We start from the raw sequence: 6,287 nt of genomic DNA, 5'->3' as shown, positions 1-6,287 counted from the left end.
AGCACATACACACTTTCTTATCTGTTGTTATAATTTCCTTCCTTTTCTTTTCAGACTGACATTTACTTTCCACAGCGCCCACACTGGTCGCAAAGTTGATTCCTTTGTTTCCTGATCGATATTGTGACTTAAGTTTGTTCATTCCTTTATTTCCACTTACTGATGTAGTGTCTTGTGTGTTACCAAACACCGGATCTGTTAGTATTTTCACTTGCTTCTCAATGAAATCAGCAATGTCTTTGAACTTAACTCTCTGGTTATTTCTTTCCTGCAGCTCACAAACCTGGCTCCTCCATCGATCTCTGAGTTTATATGGAAGTTTTTTAATAATACACAACATATTAGAAGGCATGTCTAAGTCATGAAGATACTGCACATCCTCCATTGCATTACAACAGCCTCTAAAAAAGAAACTGAAATCCTGCAGAGCCTTCACATCCTCGGTTTTAATTGGAGACCATAAAAGGGCTTTGTCCATATAAGCAGAGGCCACTTTCTGTTCGTCCCCAAACTGTTCCTTCAACAAAGTTTTTGCTTTCAAATATCCTCGATCTGGATTCATATAATGACAGCTCCCCACAAGTGCTTTAGCATGGCCCCTTGTATATTGCTCCAAGAAATACAAACGGTCACAGTTGTCATTTATATTTTTCTCAATACCATTCTCAAAAGCTCTAATAAAAGAGTGGTATTTCAGTGGGTCACCATCAAATATGGGTATTTCTCTTTTTGGTAAAGCTGAAAGCCCCTGTTGCTGCATCAACAGTGTTGTTACCTCATTCTGTTTTTTCATGAGACCAAGAACACAATTTTTGGTTTCCGAATCCATGAAAATATCTGTATTGAAATCATGTGGTCCTTGTGAATCTTGCATGTCGAAAGAATTCAGGTGGTTTTGCAAAAATGGTGGGTCAATGATGTTTGATGGAGTTATATTGTCCAACACTGGAGTAAGCTTGACTTTGGGTTTAGCTCCTAAATATCTCTCCTTATTTGAATCTGATGGAATGAATTCACCTGCATCAACATTGAGTGGTTGTTTAGACTGTTTTGCCACATAAGAGTTCATCCCATCTGAAACATTTGATGTCAGTATCACGCTTGTTGTTGTACTGTGTGTTTTGAGAACCTCAAGTTTTGCCTGTTCTCCTGCAATTTCAGCATCCAGTTGCAATATTTCTTTCCTTTTACGCAACTTTTCCTCCTCTTCTTCCAGTGCATGTATTTCTTCTAATAATTTTTTCTTCATGGCTAAAGCAGCCAACTCAGCTTGGGCTTTTAATTGTGCAGATGAGGTTGAAGAATGTTTTGACAGTGATGATTTGTTACAGCTTATGTTTGAGACACTATCACATGGATTAATTTCATCCTCATTTTCAACTTCATTTGATTTTGCAGAAATCACATTTTCGTTCATTTCTGTTGCATTCTGTGAAACACCCTGGGTTTGCTCAGTTTCACTGATCCATTGCTCAGTTTGGTTTTGAAACACACTGCTGTAATTCATTATGCTTAAAAACCATTCCTTTTGTTTAAGAAATTCATCCTCAGGAAGTAATGGCATAAGTTCATCATGTGCATTAACAGCACTCTCACACATTGTGTTTAAAGTCATTAAACATTGCTTTATTTGAAGGATGTTTGCCTTTTGTTTCATATATTCTTTCATTTTTGGTATCAACCCTTTGATTTTATCAACAGCACGTTTACGTTCACATTGCAATCTCTCAATTTTATTCAGCAAGGTCTTTTGAGTGAGTTTGCTTTCCCTTTTCTTTCCCATCTCTTCAACCGAGCACGGGGTACCACCAGTTTGACTCATAGTGACTCTTTTGATTCAGTGTTCAGTGAATCACAACATCCAAACACAATGCAACGTTTGAACACACTCAAACGATTCGATTCAATTCAACAGCACACTGTTAAAAATTGTCCCATTAAAAAACAGTAAAATACTGGCAGCTGCAGTTGCCAGCAATGTACTGTTATTTTACAGTATGTTGCTGTAAAAATACATGGACTACATTGATTTACACAATACTCAAGTGAACTCATTTTGCTCACTGTAAGCAACTGCCTCAACTTGGTCAACTGCTGAATGAGTTTATGAAGTAATGTGCTATATATGCTTAGAAGCATACTTATAATGATAACTTATTTTAGTTAATTAGAAAAGTTCGGTTTATTTTTCACAACAGCACACATACATGTAAATCTGGAATCACCAGAGAGATTCTGACTGCATCAGCAACTAAACAGCCGCTATCTTTAAATAGAGAAACATGCAGAATAACATCAGCAGTTCATTGTTCATCTTTAACTCATACACTGGCTCTACTCTACTCCACAACGGTGACACACAGAAGAAATTAGCTTCAGGTTTTACAGTAAAATACTGTTTTTTCCTTGATTTAACAGTAATCTACTGGCAGCTGTGGTTGCCAGCAATATACTGTTTTTTTACAGTCTACTTCCGTTATGTAAATTAACAGTATATTACTGTTAAAATACATTTTTACACTGTGTTTTTACCTCTCACACCTTTAACCCTTTAAACCCCAGAGCATATACTTCAGTTTTAATTGAAGTGTTCACAATACTGAGTGTTCAAGAAACATGGAGCAAAGCTGAAGTAAATTCATTAATTAACTGACTAATTAAATGATAATTGAGGATTAACAATGAACAAATGAAGAAATACTGAAGGAAAAAACAAGAACAGAACATATTAAACTTTAGTCACAGTTTTATAATGAAATAACCTGAAGAACAACAAATGATTAAATCATTTAAATGATCAGCGGATGATTAAACAACTCTACAAACATCATCACCAGCTACACTTATTACTTAATACATGTATTTTTGTATAACATCTACTAAAGTTCTTCTCGAGAAAAAGTTAAAGTTTTACGTCACCATCATGGAGAACAGAGTTTGCTTTAGTTGGGCTCTTAGCCCTGTAATTTTTAACATTTATATATCTTGGCTACTGCAATTGTTAAGAACTTTGTTTGAAAAGCTCCTTTGTTGTGGCAAGCCAGCCAAAAACCTAAATAAGATCTGGTGATGTTCATGTTGCTATTAAATGGCAGAGTCTGTTTTCATTTCGTATAATAAAATTTACTGCTCCAATTCAATGTTAAATCTATTGTTTTACAATATGTCTATATATGGCAATGATTTCTGGAAGTTTTTAAGAATATCTTGGACAATAACACTGCTCTACGGTGTAAAACGCACTCAAAGAGACATCAATAATCAGCATATGAACCTCAATAATGGTGACAACTAACAAAATTAACAGTTTAACTCACAAACAGGCAACTGAAAGTCTAAACATAAACAACAGCAGAATCAAACACAAATAAAGAAAACTGTTAGACCATTATACAACATTTATTTATACCGCAATGCATGCTGGGATATTTGTATTGTGCCACTCCCAGCATGCATTCCAGCATGAAACATTTGAGATGTTACCATTGTTGAGATACAAGGTCAGATTCATGAGGTCTGAGTGTGTATTTGTCATAACTGAACTGTTTTTGTATGTTATTTCTTAACTGTTAAGTAATTACGGAGGTATCTTTTCTGTTTCCACTTCTCATTAATTAAATTAATACCTGCAACTAAGCATAAAATCTATTGCATGAGGCCCTTCATCCAGATTTATACCAAAACATTTATCAGAACTAATTTCAGACAAATAGATCTCTCTATTTATTGACTTCCCAACTTTATTGCTATAGTACAAACATTTTGTAAACTCTGTATTACAGCAGTTGGAAAGTCTTCTTAAATGAGATTAAGGGTGAAGAGCCCAACTAAATCAGCCCCTCACTCCATTACGGTGACACAAAAAACACCTTAATTTCTGTTGGATCTCAATGAGAATAGTATGGAAGTCAAATCAGTCAGTAATAAGTGTGTGTCTGCTGTTGTTTGTGGAGTTGTTTAATGATGCTCTGCTGAGACTGAAGCTGTTTTATTTTATTGTATTTTATTTTATTTAATGTTGTAACTCAAGTCACTGTTTGTGTTTCTTGTTTATTTTCTTCAGTAATTGTGATTATTAACAGCAGGTGTTCATCAGTGTCTGAATTCACTCATTAGTGTTCATTAAAACTGTCAGGTGAACTACATTAGTGAACTAGTGTATGAAATAGTAAACAAGGACACAAAGTGTGATTTCAAACACAGACTTCAAAACATCGAATCTGAACTCTGTTAGCTCACAGTTTTCTGCAGTTGGTTACTTTCTCGAAAACAAAAATGTTACCCAGAAAGCACTGTTTTTAACAGAATATTACTGTTTTAGTGAAAAAACATTGTTTTACCGTAGAATCTGACCGTTTTTTAACAGCAATTTTTTACAGTGCAGTTCATTTTCCTTCCAAACAACATCACGGCATCACACAAACAAGCCGCAAAGTGCAGACTTCCTACAGACACCAAAGTAAGTCGCGCGACCTCGCGCTTCCGATTTGCATTCCAAACAACTTTAACATGCACCAATGCCAACCAGATTCCTCATCCACCCATATATCCACAGTTAAACTTATCTGTCCTATGTAAACGAACACATGACGTGGCCCATTTGGTTTGCAATCGCATCATTTACTTGGCATCTGATTCGTCTGTGCGCTGATTTTGCGAGCGATGATTTTCCTGAAAAGATGCCGTTTTTTGTTGACAAAATATTGCGACTTCCTGATGCCTCCTATAAGTCGCTCGAGAGGCAGTGAGGGTCCTTTATATTTGTGACGCGCTGGTGGCTTTAGACAGAGACACTGAGCCCAATATGTTATATGGAAAACTTTATGTAACTTGAAGCATGAAAAAACAATACAGCAATTTGTGTCTTTGAATACCTGTTTTGTATGGTGCCGATTATTGCGTTGGTGTGATGATTGTTGCGTGTGCCGTTGTGATACAGTTTTGCGTTGCTTGGTTTGCGCTGCTGTTTGCGCTGCTGTTTGCGGTCAACAAAAAATACGGCTACCCCACTCTCCTTCTCTCCTCTACCTGAGTGATTGTGCACGCGCTTTATATGTTCGAGCAGGTGCCAGTTATGCCCACGTGACCAAAACATAAAACGTCACTGTGAAACCCAAACCAATCAGTATACAAATAAACATTATAATTAAATGAAAAGTAATATGGCTCCTATAACATGTTTTACTCCAGTGTAGTAAATATAATAAAGAACGATACGATCTTATTCAATCAGTTAAAAAGAGCAAACTTCAGGATTTCACATTGGCTGGTTTATTAGGGAATAAATCTAGTGAGGTATATGACGATATAATTAAATTTGTTTAAGAAACCCATTTAGAGAAAAGAATATAGAGATAATATAATCTGAGGAATTAATTGTTAGCCCACCCCACCCCACATTTTTTATTTATTCTTTTTTTTCATTTCCTTCCTCTTTCCTCCCCCTCCCCTCTATTTTTACACTTCAGTTATTGTTCAAATTCCAGTCGGAGGCAGTAATGCACCTACAAGTCTGGTTGCCAACCGCCAGTAAAACCCAAAGAACAAGAAGAAGAAACCGATTAATTAAAGTTTTAGGTTTTTCATCTGATACTAAATTATGAACCTGCTGTTGACAATATTATTTTAACCCTTTATACAACGAAGTACTATTTTACTCACAGTAATGAGGACTATTGAACAACGTGTGTGTAATAAGTGTCTTACTGAAGCTTTAATTTATTAAACAGTATAATGTCATTCCATTCTAAGTTTACATCACTTTATATAAGAAATGGAGTTGTGTTACTAGTTTTAATCAGCTAGATTGTGGCTGTGGTTTCTTGCTCAGACTTACCTGATTTATTTTTGTTAATAACTCTCATATAGGAAGAAGATAAGTAATTTTCTTTCTGTTCATTGTTTTATTCATTTTACATTTTTATTGCTTTGTTAATTTTTAACAGGATAAAGTGTCCAAACGCAGAGAAAAACTATATATAAGTCATGACTAGTTTGAAGAACTAAAACGTGTAGTAGTAATGAATACTTTTTACATGAAGGACACCTATTTTACCTCCTTTTCTGTAAAGTTTCAGCTCCAAACACTCGTTAGATTATTTGTCATACCTTTTAGAATGTTGAGATTTTTGCTTTAAACACTTAGTCTTAGTGGATTAAAAGTTTTTTTAATTGTCTTAAATGTTTAGAGTAAAGGTTTTGATCAACTCTAAATACTGAATATATGTGCGTCTGTGAGAAAGTGGAAACGAAGGAGAAATGTATCAATAAGTCATGACTGCAACAGT

The sequence above is a fragment of the Danio rerio genome, chromosome 4 (assembly GCF_049306965.1).
Source record: "Danio rerio strain Tuebingen ecotype United States chromosome 4, GRCz12tu, whole genome shotgun sequence".
Lineage (NCBI taxonomy): Eukaryota > Metazoa > Chordata > Actinopteri > Cypriniformes > Danionidae > Danio > Danio rerio.
The sequence above is the reverse complement of the archived record's forward strand: the minus strand, read 5'-3'. Positions refer to the sequence as shown.